This window comes from Felis catus, chromosome B3 (genome assembly GCF_018350175.1).
Source record: "Felis catus isolate Fca126 chromosome B3, F.catus_Fca126_mat1.0, whole genome shotgun sequence".
In the NCBI taxonomy this organism is placed as follows: Eukaryota; Metazoa; Chordata; class Mammalia; order Carnivora; family Felidae; genus Felis; species Felis catus.
The window spans coordinates 14,754,428-14,775,700 of NC_058373.1; the positions used below are offsets into that span (position 1 = coordinate 14,754,428).

Genomic DNA, 21,273 nt, shown 5'->3' on the forward strand with positions numbered 1-21,273 from the left:
ATTAAAAGAAGACAGCCCCTGTCTCACACATCCACCATCAGCCTGTTTTCCACAGACACCAGCCGAGTATCTTACAGTATGACCCCCCCCCCAGGACTCCATGAGCTCTTGTTGACTGATGGACGGAGATTAGAAGAGACCACCACCTCAGAGACCACACTGTGAGAGGGAGAAGGCTAGAGCGTTTGTTCTGTATGACCTTCCTTCAAGAAAAGTGGAAGAGAGGGGTGCCTGGGTGACTCCGTTGGTGAATCCGACTCTTGATTTAGGCTCAGGTCGTGATCCCAGAGTTGTGGGATCGAGCCCAGTATCAGGCTGTGCACTGAGCATGGAACCTGCTTGAGAGTCTCTCCCTTTCTCTGTCTCTCTCTGTCTCTCTCTCTCTCTTTCTGCCGCTCTTCCCCTCGCATGCTCTGTCTTTCTCTCTCTCTCTCTTTCTCTTTCTCTCTCTCTCAAATAAAAATTAAGAAAAAAAGGAAGAAAAAGAAAAGTGGAGGAGTGCCCTTTCTTAAGTCGAGATTTAGATATGCTTCACTATTGCAAAAATCTCCTGAAGAAATTGTATGATTTTGGTCAAGGAAACCAAGAACGAGTCCCAAAGGAACTAAAATGTTTGCCATCTATAAAATCTCATCATCATCACTGTCGTATGTATATGTGTGCATGTATATATGTTGGTTTTATTCAACATGCATATCCATTTTTCTATATATACCTTGTAGTTATATATATGTACATATACACACATACATATATGTGTTATAATAACACGCGTCTCTCCCACATGTGAGACATACACATGTATTACACACACACAGACACACACACAGACACACATACTACTGTCAGTTTGGGTATCTTTCAGAGTCACGATGATGCGTCATTTTTTAAGTCAACACCAAGGCACCTGTGATGTCACTATAGCTTTGATATTATAAAATATCCTATGAAAGCTTTTTTACCTACCTTCATTTGTGCTCCAAGTGTTACTAATTTAATTGCTGGAAATGTAAATAGAAATTAATGAATACTTTTTTCCAATTGTCATTTTATGGATTGGAAAATGGTAAGCATTTCTTTTGCACATCTATAATTATTTAATGATATCTACATAAAGGCTTTTAATTATATGGGAATAGTGATAATAATTATAAAGGCCCGCACTCAGCTGATAAAATATATATTGCTCAAGAAAAATTATTATGTCCATTAAAAATGAATTATTTCTGCCAGTGAATGGCTCACATGACATTTTTCAACATTTAAAACATAGGCAGTGTTCCGTTTTTACACTGATTGAAGACAAAAATTGCTGGTTGGTGAAATCTGAAATTTTTTTTTTTGGCTCATTTTTTTAACCCCTCCTAAGATTTTTATTTATTTTCTTATTCTTTTGGTATCAGGTATATGCTTACCCGATCTATAAAGGATGGTCCACCGAAAACCTGGGGTTGGTTTTCCATGTTGAACTTTAGTTTAAAATTGCTAATGTGGAATAGGGGAATCGGGTGTTACTACCCTTGTGTGTGTGTGTGTGTGTGTGTGTGTGTGTGTGTGTTTACCAGCAACCGAACTACAGCTACCGGTGGAGAAAGTTTTGTCCCATCTTTTCCCTCTAAACCGCGATGTGGACATCCAGATTTCCATAACTTTCGTATATATTCACCAATATCTGTAGCATCAAGATGAATCAAAAATCTAGTATGTATGCGTTTGATAACTTCTAAAATAGTGTTTTCTTCGGATATACAGCTTGCACTAAAATCGCAATAAATAATTCAACAGAGGAGACCATTATGGTTTAAAAATGACTTAAAATGGAGAATTTCGTGTCCTGAGGTGAGGCTGGCAGTTCACCGAGCCACATGAAAAGACATGATTGCAGGTGTCACTAGCATAGTCTTACTACAATTTTCTTTGTTTCTGCGAACTTACAAAGGAACCATTTATTTTTACAAAGCCATTTACCTTGTTTGGCCTACTGCAAAGAAATACTACTGAAATAACCTCCTGAAATGAGAATGTTTCTATACTGCATTTCAAAATTGGGGTTCGAGGAGTGGGGAAATGAAGAAATTAGGCTGGTCAATGCGATTCGTGTTTCAAAAATAAAAGAGAGAGAGAGAGAGAGAGTCCAATTAGAAGTATCCTGGGGTTATTAGCGATAACCGTGCTCATATCCAATTAAGATGAAAAGCATTTTACCAGCTTAATGTGCCACCTCTGGCAGTGTGGGTTTATTAGTTTTATCAGACTTGAGAACTGAAACTTGAAATGATACGTATGCAGGGTACCAAAGAGACACCGTTAAGACTTCGAGAGATAATTGGAATGAAATGAGATGCCTCAAAAGTTGTTGATTAACAAGTAGTGTGGATTTGGGGCTGGGGAAGAGATGGGTCACTCAGACAGTGCTTGAAAGGACCGGACTCACTGGGTTGTACAATGACATTCTGAAGACGAGAAGGTTCTTCGACGTCCAAAAATGTGCTAATATCCGTACAGGACGAGACATTTTTCAAAACCCATGATGCACCTTCTCCGCAAGAATTCGAGTGCACAAAAGCCATTGTTTGTGATGAATGTCAGGCTTCTTGTTTTCCCTTCCAGATTAAAGGATATAATAACTAATGATTGGTATTAATATTTAATAAGAAAATCTCTTGTATTATTCTAGAGCTTTCCAAGATGGGCTACACCACCAGTACAACTTATTTTGTTAATTAAGTTTTATTCCTTTATGTTTTCAAACAATCACATGAGCCTTTCAAGAACATTATCTTTACATTTCTATACCACCCATCGGAGTGTCACAGAATGATTAAAAGCAAACAAAGACGTACACAATAAAGCTTTCCACTTAAGCAGCAATAAAATCACTGTTGCATTGCTTCAATAGACATCTCCTTGACTAATAAAATTCTTGTCACTCATTTCTGAAGCTGGTGGGGGAGAGCCTTTATCGTGCAGGCATAGTGTTCTGGATGCTTGTCTTTAGTAAAATATTCAGTGCACGGTCAGGAATGTGTAATGGAAATTGTCGGTGAGATGGGGCCCGTGGCAAGTCCTGCCCTGGTGACCCGTGGTCTGATGCGAGCAGTTCTTCTGAGAAACACAACAGTATTCCTCTGCTGAAGTGTTTGAGTCCCCTTGTAAAAGACCTCTTCCATGATACTAAGGAAGAAACAAGAGAGGCTGGGGGCAGGTGTGGCCCATCCTGGGAGAGAGAGGGTAGCACGATCAAGGAACGAAACACGGGCCACCTCCGCTAGATCAGGAGATAAACGGAATGTTCAGGAGGTGAACCATGTTTTGATGGTTTCTTGAGGAGGTAATTTCTAATCACGTCTGTTTCTTGGGAGTCTTTCAGCTTCATAGAGGAAGGTACGTACTACAACGTTGGCCGCATGGATGTTTGTTTCTGCCAACTAGAAAGCCAGGGGCTCTGAATATACCTCGTGTTGGCACTGGTCACACGTAACCACATAAAACTCTTCTAGAAAACAAAGTAAACCTTAAGATTAAAAAAAGGTCATGAACTTTTCTCATATGTGCATATATACACACACTTCTCCCAGACTTTTTCAATCGATGTAGCTTAGGGCCAAAAGCAATGGTTACCAGTTGGTAGTTTTCAAAGGGCAACATTTATGTGGCTTGATGAATAGCATGTATTTTAAGTATTTCCGAAGCTATATGTACTTTTTAGGTGCGGTCGTAGGGTAGCCAACTTGCTTAACTAGCATTGGTCACCTTCTAGGCTAACGTTATGATCAAGATGGTGTAAGAAGTAGTGAAAACAAGGCTTAACGAATCGATGGGGTAACCATATGTGTACATAGTTTCATTTATAAAAAAGAATCTTACATGTTTGGGTTTTCCATTATTTAACAGTTAAAATTTGACTTCCAGAAAAATCCTAGGGGACAGATATGTGTTTCAGATGATAGAAGAATTGAGATAACTATAGGATAAAGGAGGAATAGCATTGGAGACAATGCACATTAATTGTCAGAATCATTTGATGTCATCAAGAAATTTAAGCTTTATCAATGTTCAAGTGGATCCCTACGAAGTTCCATAAGACCTAGTAGGAGAGTGTGGTTTGATATTCCTGCCTTTTCCTCCTCTCAAATGAAATGCAGAGAGGTGGGGGAAAATGGAACTGAATTTATTCATTATAAAAAAAAAAGGTGCCATACTGAGAAGCATTTCATACAACCACCCTTGAGACAATGAAGATAAGCCTGGAAGTTGGGATTGGAATTTATTTTAAGTCCTATAGGTAACAGTCTCAATTCAACTCAAGCTATGAACATAATAAAAGCCTTGAAACATTCATTTTGGGATATATCCATTGCATCAAATCAAGAAAACTCAGATAGCTTATTTTTGCTTACCTGCTTTTACTCCATCCAAAGGAAAAAAAAATAGCATTATCATAAATATTCTTCCAAAAAATTTTCTACTTGAAAAAGAAAAACCTAACCCAAAAAGCAAAGGCAATAAAAGCAAAAACAACAACAACAATAAAAACTGGTGAGACTACCTCGAATTTAAAAAGCTTCTGGGGATGCCTAGCTGGCTCAGTTGATAGATCATGAGACTCTTGATCGCAAGGTCATGAGTTCAAGCCCCATGTGGCATGGAGACTACTTGAAAATAAATAAATTAATTAACTTAAAAAAATTCAAAGCTTCTGCACATCAGAGGAAACCATCCATAAAATAAAAAGCTAGCCTATAGAATGGGAGAAAATGTTTGCAAATAATGTGTCTGACTGGGGGTTAATATTCAAAAAGTATATATCAAGAACTCATAGAACTCAATAACAACAACAACAGAAACCCAATCTGTTTTAAGAATGGGCAGAGGAACTAAATAGACATTTTTTCCAAAGAAGACATACGCAAAGAAGACAGGTATATGAAAAGGGGCTCAACATCACTAAGCATCAGGTAAATGCAACCCCAAACCACAATAAGATGCCACCTCACACCTGTTAGGAAGGTCATCCCCAAACAGACAAAAGACAGCCAGTGTTGGTGAGGGTTTGGAGAAAAGGGAACCCTTGTGCACTGGTGGTGAGAAGGTAAATTGGTTCGATTATGGAAGTTCCTCAAAAAATTAAAAATAGAACTACTCTATGATCCAGAAATCTCACTTAGGGGCATATATTCAAAGTAAGTGAACACAGGGTCTTGAAGAGATGCACTCTTGTATTTATTGCAACATTATTCACAATAGCCAAGATACGGGAACAAACTAAGTGTCCATCAATGGATGAATGGATAAAGGGGATATCGTTTATCCATATATATGGATATATATATAACCAAATAGTGTCTTGTGTGTTTGCATCTGTCTGCTTTAGTTACCCATTGCTGCATAACAAATGCCCACCAACCTAGCAGTTTAAACAATACATATTTATATCTATTATCTCTTGTCTGTGGGTTAGGAATATGGACACACCTTAGCTGAGTCCCCTGCTTCAGGATCTCTCACAAGGCTGCAATCTCGATCTCGTATTACCTGAAAGTTCATCTCATCCGAAGGTTCGATTGGGAAGGAGTTACTTCAAAGGTCACTTATGCGGTTGTCGGCATCGTTCAATTTCTTTCGGGCTGTTGGATTAAAAGAATTAGTTCCGACCGGGCTGTTGGCCAAAGGCTGTTCTCAGCATTTCGCCACAGAGATCTCTGCAACGTGGCGCTTTGCGTCCTCAAAGCCCGCGAGGGAGAGTTGGCTTGCCAGATAGAAGTTACCAACTTACATAATATAATCACAGAAATGATATTCCATCACCTTTGCTCTATCCTTATTGATTAGAAGTAGGACTCGGGCCCACACGCAAGGGGAGGGGACTATGCAAGAATATGAATACCAGCAGCCAAGGATCACTGGGGACCATCTTCTACTCTTCTCACTGTGGGTCTGTGGTTGGAGGTGTGAAAATAATCTGACAAACGTTGGTAAGGTGTATTTACATAGAAAAGGCATTTCTGGACATGACAGGAGATATTTAATCTGCAAGGTTATAGAAAAAACAGTTCACTTTTAATAACTCTTGGCTTTAAATAGCTTTTTATTTACAGAAACTTATCTGATTTGGATATTTCTGTAATTATCAAAAAATATTTAAATTTGTTAGATGTTAAAAACAATCGTTGTGCTGTCCCTCATGGCTTTCATAAGTCCAAATTTAATCGAATTTACAGCATCTTACTGATGTAATGTGTACATAGTTTAACCAACCACCATATAATTTTCTTTGGAAAATAAAAAATCTATTAAAATATGGATTTTACTGCATTTCACCTTTACATCTGCCTCACAATATACATGTGAACAACAGTAATTATGTGATAGAAATGTTCTATTACTGGTAATAAAGAGTTTTTATTTGAAAAATGTCCCTATTCATCTCTTTCAAGAATGCATTTAAAATGAGCATTGCTTAATGTATAGAATTGTCAAATTACTATGTCATACACCTGAAACTGATACAACATTGTATGTCAACGATACTTCAATGGTAAAAAATTTTTTGACTTATTTATTTTTGAGAGAGAGAGAGAGAGGGAGACAGAGTGTGAGCGGAGGAGGGGCAGAGAGAGAGGGAGGCACAGAATCGGAAGCAGGCTCCAGGCTCTGAGCTGTCCGCACAGAACCCGATGCGAGGCTCAAACCCATGAACCTCGAGATCATGACCAGAGCTGAAGCTGGAGGCTTAACTGACTGAGCCACTCAGACTCCTCAGTGATTAAAAAAAAAAAAAGTTGTTTTAATAAAATAATTAAGATCAAATGCACGTATAAAAACGTGGAATTGCGAGGAAGAGAGACTGATAACAAAAGACACAGTAGGCGGTCAGTTTTCTGATGACTGTCAATGCCCCAGTTTGCTAATATCTGCCCAGAAGTTTCCCCAGTTCACTAATGCTTTTGGGTTCCCAGCAAAAAGTCCGTTCTCATGGCTGAATGGGGACGGGACCCAGGGTTCCACCTTCCCCCAGGCTGGACCTTAATTTGCCACAATCAGCAGCTTGAATTACAGGTTCAGCTGACGGAAAAGTGTTCTGTCTTCTGGCCAATAAGAGGCTTCTTTCCATTACACCTCCCCCCCCCCCCCGCCCTCCTTTTCTAGACGAGAGGAGAAGAGGGCAAGAAATTAATGCCTTTTTAAATGGGCTGACCACAAACTGAAACATTTGTGAATAAAATGGAACTTAACGATAAAGCACCGGACTGCCCAGCTTTATTCTCATTAAAGAGGAAAGTATTTATGTGTCCCGTAAAGGTTTAAAAATAACGAAGCAGCTAAGCAGCACCAACTTAAAGTTGGAGAAATAATGAATCTGCAAATCATTATTGATTAAGCGGTGAATTCCAGATCCCTCAGCCTAAGAAAAGGTCTTGACCCTTACTTTTTTTTTTTTTTTTTAATTTTATTTTGTCAAACGAATTCAATTCAATCAGTAGTACTGAGCACTTATCCGATCCACGGTACTCTAGGAAGGTGGGATCATACTCAGATTCCGTCTGTGGCCTGCTTGCCAGGAACATAGTTTGTCTAAGTGATGTCAGGGCTTTCTTCCAATCCAGCCCGACTTGCTCCTCAAGGCAGAAGTCTAGGTCATTCACTTACAGAGCATTTTGTCCTATGGCAGTGCGTGTACATGTTTAGCCCCTAGCAGGAATATCTTGGTTCCATCGGGGAAGCCGACTTCCTCCAGAGAGTGAAGAAGGAGGCGTAGTTTCCACGTACGCAGGATGGGTAGAGTCCTCAGCTCTAGGCCCCTGGACGCAGTTTTAATCCGTTTCTTCATCTACCGAAATAAAACCCGAGACCCTATTTGACATAAATCTTGAGAGGATTAAGTGAGGTAACACTAGGTACATGTACACTGTATATAAATCCTGCCTCATTTTCATAGTAAATGGCAGATCGATCGATATACAATGAAGAGAGACGAGTTCGCATTGATTAATCTACTTCTGAAATCGTCTCAATAAAGTTCAGCTGCAGGTATACGGGCTAGGAAAAATACTTGGGCCATAAGATCAGAATCCTTAGTGACAACTGCATTCCTCGAATTAACCCTATACACGTTACTTTAAAGCGTGCAAGCGTATATTTACAAGGAAGAGCGTCTAATTTTTCTCACGGGTTTTCTCTGTGTTTGCGATAGGAACTTCTGCAGTATATCCTCTGGTGGCTTTGGCTGTGCTTAATTCAGGGCTTATGATGAGCCAGGCACGGAGTCATTTGTGGACCATACGATCTTCGTGGCAACTCCGTGCGTTGGTACCGTTCTTCACAGATGAACAAACTCTGATGCAGGAAGACGAGGGACTCCGCCCCAAGTCATAGAGTGAGTGCACCCGGAGCCTGCCAAAGGCCAGGCGTCTGTTTGGTGTGGTTTGGGCTTGGGTTTGTTTGGTTTGTCGCTTTGTTTTGGTTTTGGGGTTTTGCCACCAGTATATTGGGATAGCGCAGGTTTTGAGGCGCTGACCCTGAGAATCTTCAGAGAAACCTCGAGTGCGGGCGTAGCTGTTTTCATTGAATATAAGTAAGAAACGAGAAGCAAGTCGTGCCGTTGATCAGTGCTACAATCCTGACCTCCAAAGTCCTTCCTTTTTCATGACGCTTCTGATGGAAATAAAATATTAATAGCATCCTGTTCGAAATACTAGCTTCTGATATTTCTCCATATAATATAGGTCTTTGGCCACATTTCAAGGGCTTTTCTTTATTTGGCATTCATACTTTCTCCCTTTCAAATTCTTTGTCTTACCAGCGTTTCTGGATGGCTCTTTCAACCCATCCAAATCCCGATGACAGCAACCCTTGCCTCTTTCTCTTCCAGCTCGGTGGTTACCACCCCTCCCAACACAGGCTCAGTCACACCCTTCCAGAACTGTGCTTGGCCACCTTTGGCCCCTCGAGGGCTGTCACCACAGCTCAGGGGCATCAGAGCCCGGATGCCTGGAACACCACCTAGGGACACAAAAGAGTTCACGGAAGACAAAACACATAAACACATGCATGAGTCACAGTTGATTCCACTTCAAACACACTTTATTTTTTTTTAATGTTTTTAATTATTTTTGAGGGAGAGAAAGACAGAGCACGAGTGGAGGAAGGGAAGAGGGAGAGAGAGACAGGGAGAGGGAGACACAGAATCTGAAGCAGGCTCCAAACGCAGAGCCCGATGCGGGGCTGGAACTCACAAACTGTGAGATCATAACCTGAGCCGAAGTCGGAAGCTTAACCGACTAGCCACCCAGGCGCCCCCAAACACGCTTTAAAAAAATCTTGGGGCGCCTGGGTGGCTCAGTCGGTTCAGTGTCTAACTTTGGCTCAGGTCATGATCTCACGGTTCATGAGTTCGAGCCCCACGTTGGGCTCTGTGCTGACAGCTCAGAACCTGGAGCCCGGTTCAGATTCTGTGTCTCCCTCTCTCTCTGACCCTCCCCCACTCGCACTTTCTGTCTCTCTCTCAAAAATAAATAAACGTTAAAAAAAATTTTTTTTAAATCTTTCCTGTTTTTTTTTTTTTTTCAGTTTGGGTAAGGATGAAGAATTCCTTAAAACAAATATGCCTAAAAAAATATTGCGCTTACACATTACAAATGGGGGAGGAAAAGGGAAAACAGAAAATATTTCCTATAGCCTGGGCTAGCCAACTTTTGCCATCCTGAGTTACCTAAGATATGGGCTTGTATGAAAGGTTTTTACGGGTGTCCTTTTATTATTTTTGAAACCACCTTCTTACACAATATTTTGAAAGCAACAACAAACAGTAAGTTGTATTACCAATACTATGAAATATACGAAAACATAATAAAAACAAAATTTTAAATCAAGTTTTTAAGATTCATTTGCTTACAAACACTACTTTGGTTATTATATATTAGATATTAGATATCTTCTCATTCATGGGAAATGATTAGGACACTTTGGGAAATAAAATCTGAGACCATAAACTTAAAACATAATGCCTCACAGGATCAAACAGGGACCAGATCACTTCAGCTAGGCTCTTCGGTGAAAAGTTTACAGCGAGTTTTGTACATCATGGTGGGGGGTGCAGTGAATGGAGAGGCAAGGGGCAACTGAGTATGATTTCATCAAAAAATGTGCTTCTGCATGAAATCAAAACCGCCTCCAAATTGTGTGACTGTTGAGTTAAAGCTGTTGTCATCCTCTCCCGAGAGGACACAATTTTTAAAATAATCCAAAATATTAATTCTCCAAGAAAAACTACCCAATGAGGACTTTCATTAATGTGGTAAGATTCCCGCCCCCCCCCACACCCCTGCCCACCGCCTTCCTTCCATCTGAATATTTAACATAAGAGAAAAGTCCTGCTCTATTTTTCTGCTGGAATCACATCAGTTTCTGTTTCTAACCTAGGAAGAATGTGGTTGGGACTGAAAAGCCCCCTGTCCTATTGTTAGACTCCCCAGCACTGATCCTTGCTTTTAACATCATAATGAAGGATGCTCTTTAGTGGATTATCTTGAGAAGGGATTAAGCCCTTCAAGTCTTCTAGGGGGCAAGGTGTTTTGAGCCCTAAATACACACCAATTGCCTGCTTAACTTTTCATCTTATTTTGAAAACTGCCCAGCTGGAATTCAAATTCTTTTCCATAGAGCTGAATTTTATTAGTAGCAAAGTTGGAGTTGGGGAGGGGGGTAGCAGATGCTATATATAAGCACTGTTCTTTTAATCTCGTGGGGCCAAATGTTTCAGATATTCCACTGAGACAGGCACGTCAGGATAAGACTCAATCTAAACTTTGCTGTAGACTTCTGCCCGTGCTTAAATCCTCGCCCCCCGTCTCCCAGGCCCATCACTTAAGCTTTCAAGAAGACCATACTTTTACTAGAACTCTACCTTTAAACTCCGTTTGGTCCACAGGATCCTTGCTTCCTGGCTTTTAACATTATCATCAGTTGTTTTTTTTTTGTTGTTTTTTTTTAAGTCACACTGAAACTTGAATTCAAATACCTAATAAACACACACACACACACACACACACACACACACACTTGAAAAGAGAACTAATTGCTCTATAATTTATAATCAAGTGGTTTCTTTGGCCTCTGCTTCTTATCTTAATAACCATTTATTTCTGTCTGCCTGTTACATTAATACCGAAATCTTGGGTTTGATTTGTATTCACCTTACCCCTTCCCTCATTTCTGTTATTAACGACCCCATTGTGTGATCGTATGATTCGCCAGGAAACCAGAGAGTTTTAAAATCTGTTCTTTCCCCTGCTTCTCGGGTAATTCCAACTTTGTTCCTTAAGAGCTTGTAACTTTTCCTTTGTTCAACCGAGGACTATTCTGGTGGCTGAAAACACTCATTTTCCAAGTGTTAAAATGTGCAAAACTTCCTCTAAAACAGATACACGACAAAACTCTTTCTTGGAACTTCGCCTTTCAACGTGATTTTTTTTTTTTTAATCAAATGGCGATATGTCAAAAAGAAGGTATACATAAATTCAAAAATGCTCTGTTTGTTGTCTACGAAGTTTTACACGCAGGTACAGCAAAAATAACAATGAAAAGATCTTGAGAAAATGAAGTTTCGTGATTTTTTTTTTAAACTCAGGGCAGCCAGGTGCACTTTCCTGTGAACAAAATGGAATGAACCCGTATTCTTTGTTTTATATATATAATAACTGTATTCCAGGGGCTATGCTTTAATTGTAAATAATCCCCCCACATTCTTTCAGTGTAAACTCTTTAAAGAGTCATGAATTTTATTTATACTCTCTCTCTCTTTGAGAGTCTTTTGTTTATTTGCTGTTTCGTTCTTTGTGAAATAACACTCCCAGAGGAAAATCCCCCTCTCTGCTTAAGGAATTAGGCCAGAGACAAAAGCAGGGAATTCTTTAAGCCTTGTTTTGTGCTAAGAGAAATGTTTGACATTTCTGTGGAGAGGTGTTTAGTTTGGATTCATTAGGTCTTAGGGACTCTTTTCTCGCCTTTCAGATTCTGTCACTGTTTTTTTTTTTTTTTTTTCTTCTGTGTTTGGTAGACTGAAGAGAATTTACCAGGGTGTAATTAGGTTTCCTACATTCGAATAGCAAAAATCCAGTTGCTTTAAATGGAAAGACCAAGTGTTCCTTTCGCTCAGCAGGCCCGAACCTGAATCCCACTTTCTGATACCCAGGAAGAACATGGGGCGGAGGACGCTAAGAAGAAAAGAAAGGGCTTGCACAGAAGTCGTTGTCCTGATTGAAATAAATACCTCTCTTGTAAGCATCTTTCAACAGTTACTTGACCATCCGTCCCCTAGTTCCACCCAGGAAGGCTAGGCCATTTGGCCGTCCTGTGCTTTGTCTAGAAACACCAAACAAATTCAGTTCTAACCTAAGTTTCAACACAAAAGGAAATTTTAAAGTACCTGCTTTTTATTTTACAACACGTTGGCTGGGCTCCGTTCCCTCCCAAGTTCATCTAAAGGATATCTACCGCCTGATACGTTTTTGCCACATCATTTGCCTTCTGCTGAACAACAGAGATATTTTGCTAGGTTATGAGCGTCATTTCCTGAATTAACAGAAGCTCCAATATGTGGTAAGTCCCCAAATCCTAAAGCCAGAAATAGCGCTCGGTCGTCTTTTTGCCTTTTCTTCTTGGATGTGACATTCTAGACTCGACCACGGTGAGTTGCTCTCTTCTTTTCACTCTCGTTGGTATCAAAGCAGGGAAGGAGGGGAGCCAAGGAAACCTTGAAGGCTCCCCGCTCAAGAACCATTCAGAGATTAGCGAGCACGAACCACACAGACTGTATACGAGCTCTTTTCCAACGAAATGCCGACTGATGTTCCAAAGCTTGCCAGTCTCAGCCCAAAGGCCCCCACTTTCGGCTTAAGAAACATGCCCTCCAGTCACCATTGGGTTTTACCTTCTACATTCACACCACACCTCGGAGAGTGATGAAGTTACCAAGGCGGCCGAAGAGCCCCAAGGCCAAACCCTCACCGGTGACATCTTATTGGGACACAAGCTTTCTCTGGCTGGCTGACGATAACCCTTTGGCAGATCTGGCTGAGGAAGCATTAACCAAAAACAAAAGACAGAAACACTATAGAAAGGTCTAGTGGCCGTGATTATATGGGAGAGAGACCAGATAACAGCATCATTTCAACTAGTGGATTGCACCCTTATCAAGGGTGTCTCTCCAGCCCTCCCCCACACACCCCAAAAAGCACCGATTTGTCTTTACTGAAATTGTGGGGACCCTGTCAGCCAGGTCAGTCTAGCCCCATAAAGAAAGATGTACATAAAGCGCTAACTCTCTTCAGCTTACTTTGTCGAGGGACACTGTCACCTCGTGTCCCAATGGATCCTTTTCCACCGGACGTTGAACTCGACCATGTTTGTTAAAATTTATTCGAATCTTAATATTATGTAGTAGACTGAAAAACTCAGACTGTTATCGCCCCTTCTTTTGGAAAACCTGGGTTGTAAATTTCAGTTCAGTTTCCATGGGGATCTGGAGGTGTGGATCGCAGTGCCCTATGATTTAGAAGCCTCTGAGAAATACATACATGTGTGTGTATACACACACACACACATACACACACACACACACACATATATATATATATATAATTTAATAAAAGTAATGGTCGGAATCACTGATTCTCTAAGAATGGTAAAAGGTAAATCCCTCAGACTTTGTTCACTGAAGGGATAGCAAGATAAACATCTGTCAAAAGACATGAATATCAACAAATAAAAGAAATTATGTAGGACATTAGGAGAAAGATTTAATAAGCCAAGGATAACCTTAGGTTGAAATTGAAAAGTTTCTTTTCTAGGGGCACCTGGGTGGCTTAGTCGGTTAAGCGTCCGACTCTTGTTTTCAGCTCAGGTCATGATCTCGCGGTTTCTTCAGTTCGAGCCCCGCATAGGGCTCTGCGCTCACAGTGTGGAGCCTGCTTGGGATTCTCTCTCTCCCTCTTTCCTGCCCACCCCCCCCCCAGTAAGTAAATAAACTGCCCCTCCCACTCGTGCTCTCTCAAAATAAATAAATAAACTTAAAAAAAAAAGTTTCCTCTCCAAAAAGAAAGAACATAATGGTCTCTGGGCAGGAAAGGGGATCGGAAGGAAAAGCCAAAATGCCAAAAAGTGTAGCAAATTCAAGCCTAGACACTACAGTCACCCAAATGTCTTTCTTTGACTCGAGTACTGGAAAACTCGTCAAGCAGGTGTTTGGCAATAATGGAAAATGTCCCCAGACCCTGAGATAAGAATGGCATTTCACTGATCATTCCCCTTGGGTAAAACCTATCAATCTCGTCCCCTGCCATAACCCTAAAGTAATAGGAGAGGCAGGAGCGGGAGCCAGTAAGGGAGTTTCAACTTCCAGCTGAGAGAGCAGGGAGAATGAAAACATATGTCCTAGACCTCAAAGTATGCTCCTTTGGGCAACAACACAGGTCAATACACTTGCGGGGGAGCAACGCAATTCTTGACTCTTCATAGAAAATAAATTTGAGTTGCCCAGGTATATTTACCTGATTGTATTTATCATGTTCCCTCCTGTTAAAAAACTCAAAGGCGGGAGAGAGAAGCCAAACTCTTCTTGAGTACCAAAAAGAAGCCACAAGTTGCATAAAATACGCTTTGGCATGTTAATTATTCAGTGGCGACTAGATTGGGCTGTTTCCCCCTGGAATGCCACGAAGCGAAAGACTAACAATAAGGATGTAACAATGATGAAATTTACTCTGCAACTATGCCTCTATTCAATTGCTATGACTCCCACAGGACTTTTTTGCCCCTAAATCTACCCAATATGACACATTCTAACAGGCAAAGAATGATACAGAGGGCAGTCACTACCTTAACCCTGAAGCCCTTGGTCCTGAGCACCCCAACTTGAAGATGCAGGGTCTTTGTCAATTGTCATTAATTAGAACCAAACGTGTTTCCATATTTAAAATCTTTGTGTCAATATACTCCCTGTATTCTAAACAAAAACAGCCACTCCCCGCCCCCCCGCCCCGCACAGCATTTCTGTTACTTGTACCTCGCTGCCCAGATAGTAACTTCAAATAAACATGATCCTTAAACTCCTTAATAAAGACAAATTGCCTTCTTTAGTCATTGTAAAAAGCGGTATATTTTGCGATCGGAGGCTGGTTTGTAGTTTGGGGATATTGTAAAAGCTAGCATTGCTTTTCAGCGGTAGCTTTTATTTTTCTTATAGGGTCCAAACCACATCTCATCCTCCCTTGCTTATCATCCCTTGCTTACTTGCAGATAAGGCAGAATACTTGAGCCATTAGAGAGATGTGATTACATCCAGTTGATTACCAACCGTTTTCTCTGTATGAGGCCTAAGATGGTCAGGTCGCTGTTTACACACACACACACACACACACACGCACGCACACACACACACACACACATATATATATATGACTTCTTTTTTTATAATTTTTTTAATGTTTATTTATTTTTGAGAGAGACAGAGACAGAATGCGAGTGGGTGAGTGGGTTAGGGGCAGACAGAGAGGGAGAACAGAAGCAGAAGCAGGCTCCAGGCTCCCAGCCGTCAGCACAGAGCCCGACGCGGGTCTCGAACTCACGAGCCGTGAGATCATGGCCTGAGCCGAAGTCGGACGCTCAACCAACGGAGCCACCCGGGCGCCCCAATATATACGACTGATCTCTGAAGGGAATGGTTGAAACAAAAAGAGATGCATTGTTGGAGATAGTATGTTGGGGGACCATTTTTAGAAACAAGCGAGCAACCTCAGAAAACTGTTCTAAGTCTATACTGGTTCTTTACAGAATGAATTTCACTTAGATTTTTCAGGGCTTTATGTTGTACCGTGTAACAAAACGAGGTGAACGTTCACGGTACCTTTCCAACAACCGGAAACGTTAACTTCTGTTTCACACAATACCAGCACATGATGCCTCACCATCCGGGGAGATTTCTAAAGAAACTTATTTTTCTCCTCCATCTGGGTTAAACGGAAAAATCCAGTGTTTTGCTTACGGGCACTAAAGGGAAGTTTGGGTACAGCATTAACCAGACACGTGTCCAACGTAACAAGACCACGTGCTATATTTGACGTGTATTGTAAGGGTTCTTTTGCGGATATTGGTTCCAGTGTGATTATCTGGCCTCCTTTTTTTTTTTTTTTATTGTTACAAAATAAAGACTTTTTCCCTTAGGTTACCCGTCACTTTTGAAATGGGAAACATGATGAATTATGGGACATTCGCCTTGCTGTGCTTTATCAAGCTCATTAGAGATGATGCATGATCTGAACTTTACAGAAGGAAAAAAAAATACATAGGCACCCTCTTTCTTAGCTTCTCTGTTTACCTCTGCAATTGTGCTATTTCACTTGTTGTACCAATTGACCACCTATTAAGAAAAAAAAAAAAGTCTTGTCTGTAAAACTCATGCCTTCCCTCTAGAATAGCCCTGCACTTCATCTGTGAATTCTCTAGAAGTGGTATCTCTGAACTTCTAGCTCAGAATGCTTGGTTTTATTTTCTCTGTCGTCATGCTGAGCCAACAGACAACTTCATATGCGTGTATAGCTTTGACAGGAAATGTTATTTTTACCTCAGTTTTCTCATGAGATGGTCTCATGAGAAAAGTCTTCCGTGAGGGAACTTCAGTTTAATAGAAGCAACTTTCATCCATACGTTTAAACAGATCTTCTTCTGCCTTAAAAATCTCATGGTTTTACTGAGTATTCACTTTTAAGGAAAGATTGAAGACTGAGTTTTAAACTGATTTGTGCCAAATAAGCTTTAAATAAGTCTTGATAACCCAAAAATTACTTCAGAGCTCAAAAGCCGTATCTTCTTGCCTCTGTCTACAGTACTTTGAAAACTCGATTCGCGCTAAAACCTAGACAGGTCCACCGTGATGAAGGTCATCAGATAAAAAAAAAAATGTTTCTGCAAGTTTAATCCAATGCTTATCAGCTAGAACAATTCCTCTCGAATCCTTCAGATGTTAACTACTGTTGAGATCTAAAATGCAAATATTATTTTTAAATGTGAAATACAGGGTTTGGAAAAGCATTTGGCTTCAAAATAAGAAAGGTGACTATTTGGACAGCAAATATACATATTATTGGAATTTCATTTTCATTGAAGCATCTTCTACTTCCGGTATTTGTGATTGATGAGTTTCCTTGGTAATAGAAAGAACACTCAGGCACTTAACATTACAAATTCCAAGATCGTGGAGAAGTGCACTACAAATCCTTCACATATCTCCCGGAAGACTCATCCAGGCGGCCCATGGGTCCAGCTCTACTCGTGAGGCTGTTTTCAAAAAGGTCTATGGGGCACCTGGGTGGCTCAGTCAGTTGAGCGTCCGACTTCAGCTCAGGTCACGATCTCACGATCTCGAGGTCCATGAGTTCAAGCCCCGCGTCGGGCTCTGGGCTGATGGCTCAGAGCCTGGAGCCTGCTTCCGATTCTGTCTCCCTCTCTCTCTGCTCCTCCCCCGTTCATGCTCTGTCTCTCTCTCTCTCTATCTCAAAAATAAATAAAAACGTTAAAAAAAAATTTTCAAAAAGAAGGTCTACACTCATGCTTCTGTAGTTAATCAGTTCACACACACGAAGTTTCCGATGGGCTATCTCCGGCATCATCTTGTTCCCTCCCTTCCGTCACTTCGAACGCATTCTGTGCGATGCACTCTGCTGGGTTCTGGAGGATTGACCCTGCCCTGGTGGAGATAACCGTCTGGAGGAAAGATCAATCTTAATCCAATATCATGTCATTTAGATACAGAATGAAGGTATTTCTGACTGAGGTGAGTCCTTGAAGAAGGATGCAGGGGGCTTGGCCAACACATGGCAGGGGTTCCTGACCTGGCACGGGATGTCAGAGGGCCCTTACTGAGAGCAGGATGTCAGAGAGGAGGGGAGAGACCTAGTACCTGATGTCAGAGGGGCTGGACCTAATATGGGATACAAGGAAGGGGCGAAGATCTAGCTCAGGATGTCCTTGACATCCCTCTTTAAGGAGGAATGCTGAGGTGAATTCAAGCTTCTAAAAGAAAGCCAGTCGGGCAGAAAGGAAGTTATAATCAAGGAGCGTTGTCAGAGAGAGGAACCCGGCAAGGGAAAGAAAGAGGGTCAAATCATGCCAGGCCTTGAAGTCATGGTAAGAATGTGCAGTTTGTTCAAAGACTTGTGGGAAGCCATCAGGAGATTCAGAAACAAACTTCAGTGCAAGGAGAATGACACAACCTGGCTTGTGTGTTTTTTAAATTTTTTTTTCAACGTTTATTTATTTTTGGGACAGAGAGAGACAGAGCATGAACGGGGGAAGAGCAGAGAGAGAGGGAGACACAGAATCGGAAACAGGCTCCAGGCTCTGAGCCATCAGCCCAGAGCCCGACGCGGGGCTCGAACTCACGGACCGCGAGATCGTGACCTGGCTGAAGTCGGACGCTTAACCGACTGCGCCACCCAGGCGCCCCAGTGGCTTGTGTGTTTTATAGACGATCAACAGAGACACCCTACGAGGTAGACAAAGTAAGTGTGATCAACCCCTCTGAACAAATGCAGAAACCACGATCCTACAATTGGGCTTCTTGCCAAAGGAGGAACGGACAGCCAGCGGCTGGGGTATGCCCTTGCCCGCACTCATGGTATATGTCTTTCTGTGCACAATTCTGTTATTTCTATATCCATCAGAGGTCTCTGTCCCCCACTGCACATATTCAAAATCAAGGCCATGTTTCTCATTACTTTTCGGTGATATTTCACTTTAAGGCCGAGTGGGAAAAATACAAGTTAGGTAGTTTGTGAACTAGAAGAATCTAAGAGAAAAGTGTTTTGTTGTTGTTGTTTTGTTTTGTTTTGTTTTTTAAGTAAGCATCAGGCCCAGTGGGGAGCCCGACGCGGGGCTTGAACTTAGTATCCTGAGATCAAGACCTGAGCTGAAATCAAGAGTCTGTCGCTTAACTGGCTGAGCCACCCAGGCGCCCTGAGAAGTTGTTTTTGATAATGGATTTCTCTTTGGTGTGAATCTATTGGTTGCATCAAGAATTGACTCGCTACATTATTTTTTGTATCATTTTAGAATCATTTCAGCTTAAGGACTGGAATGGCATTTACATGGTAACAATACTATCTACTCTTAAAAGCGTATTAAATAGAATATTACAGCTACATCGTTAGTTCAATTATTTGTACTAAATAATAATTATAAGTAGATTTCTAACGTTGAAGTAGGATACACATGAGATCTAAGAAAAATACGGTTTATGATATTCTACTTAATTCTGACAAGTGGGGAGACACCACATGAAGGAAAAAAGCCAGTCATGGTTTATACTAAAGTAGAGAGGAACACCTCTCTCTGCTGCTTTTTCTGTTCCCTGGAAAATGCCAGATAAGAGACCAGCTCTGGGCATTCTTCCCCAAGGCCTCAGTATATGAAGAGTTTGTCCAGGGCTGCCTGAGTGGCTTAGTCGGCTAAGCGTCTGACTCTTGATTTCCGCTCAGGTCATGATCTCAAGGTTTGTGAGTTCAAGCCCCACATTGGGCTCTATGCTGTGAGTGTGGATCCTGCTTGGGATTCTCTCTCTGTCTCCCTCTTTCTCTGGCCCTCCCCCACTTGTACTTTCCCTCTCAAAGTAAATAAACTTAAAAAAAAAAATAAAATAAATAAAGAGTTTGTACATTGCCAGGAACCAGAGGGAAACATTTGGACTTGGAACTTCTCCTTCCAAGGACGGAAGAATAAAGAAGTCACAGCAGGAACATTTCCGTTTTGCAAGGTGGAATTGTTGAAAATCGCAACAGAGGATCCTAACCTCCGTAGCGGTTGTCGAACAGCCGGCAATTTCTGCTTTGTCATATGAATTTAACCAAAAGTGCCTTCAAATTAATTGCCTAACAATTCCGCAGCAGACAGAAGCTGTAATGCTTATAGCCACATTTGCACACTGACTGTGTCTTAGTTGGGGGCTGCTATAAATAGATACTACAGACTGGGCAGCTTAAACAAAAACATTCACGTCTCCCAATTCTGGAGGGTTGGAGGTCCAAGATCAAGGTGCTGGCATCATCAGGTTCTCTGGAAGACCTTCTTCCTGGCTTGCAGAGGGCTGTCTTTTTGTAGTTTCCTCACATGGCAGGAGAGGAACAGAGACCTTCTGTCTCTTTCTCATTCTAAAAATGTGTTAATCCTACCATGGGGACACCACTGTCATGACCGAATCTAATCCTGATTACCTACTGAAGTCCCCACTTTCCAAATGCTATCACAGAGGGGATGAGAGTTTTAAGATATGAATTTAAGGGAGACACATTCAGTCCATAATAGACTGGTTTGCTTATAAAGACCAAATTACCCCCCTCCCTGCCAAGAAGTGTGCTGAGCCCCCACCTCACAGGACAGAGTGACAGAGAAAACCCTACCATCAACTTGGGGCACTCTCGTCATCTTGGGTCTTCAGGCGGCATTCAGACAGTTGGATGAAACAGTGTAGAAGTCAAGGCAATGGACTCTAGACAAATATACAGACGCGGAAGCCAGCAAAGAGAATATAAGAGAAGCCAAGAGCCGAATGTAAGGCTCTGGGGAACATTAACTCCCGTCACACTGCCTGAGCCCTTCTCTGTGTTGCATAATTTGGCATCAAACGATACATCTCATGTGATTCTAATTCCTCTTCTAGACAACTCTCGTCTTGTCAGCTAAACTGTTAGATGCCTGAGGTCAGGAGGACGTAATGAGATGCTCTATGGCCAATCATTCACCCAAAATAGAAGCCAGGAATTTAGGAAACTATCGAAATCCTACCACCAAAAGCCACCCAACCAAGCAGCATTGGATTAAATATTCCATTACACTTCCTGATTGCTTCACTTTGGTTTATTGCCTAAGCTGCCTGGGCCATCATCTACTTCTTAAAGTAGGTGAGGCCAGTGATTCTTCATTGGGGTACGGGTGAGGCAAAGAGGGGGGGGTAGCAGGTGAGAAAAGAATCTCTCTTGGACGTTCAGGTTCCCAAACACGATGAGCTAAGTGGGCGAAAAGTGTCCCTTCCAAGACGTTAGGAATCACTACATGTTTGAGAAACTTCTGAAAGCGTGAACCCCCTGAGAGCAGAGCATCTTTCTTCTGTCACCTCGTACAGCAAGATGGCCTTCTGTGATCGGTGCTGAAACCTAATTTTAGTTGTGCTTCCGGATACGAAAAATTGTATTTACAAGGCCAACTTCAAGTTCTGGTTATATT

General features: G+C 41.5%; 1 long non-coding RNA gene across 3 annotated transcripts; it reads right to left on the minus strand.

Moving 5' to 3' along the window:
• Positions 1-2,719: 2,719 nt before the first annotated feature.
• On the minus strand, positions 2,720-20,642 carry LOC109500533. Of its 3 annotated transcripts, none has more exons than XR_002158137.2 (4): positions 20,451-20,638; positions 7,651-9,003; positions 5,476-5,627; positions 2,720-3,496 (listed from the first exon to the last, which is right to left on the minus strand). It is a non-coding gene; the product is annotated as an uncharacterized LOC109500533 (long non-coding RNA). The 3 variants fall into 3 exon arrangements; XR_002158135.2 differs by having other exon boundaries at positions 5,536-5,627; positions 20,451-20,637; XR_002158136.2 differs by lacking the exons at positions 2,720-3,496; positions 5,476-5,627 and having other exon boundaries at positions 7,239-9,003; positions 20,451-20,642.
• Positions 20,643-21,273: the final 631 nt, after the last annotated feature.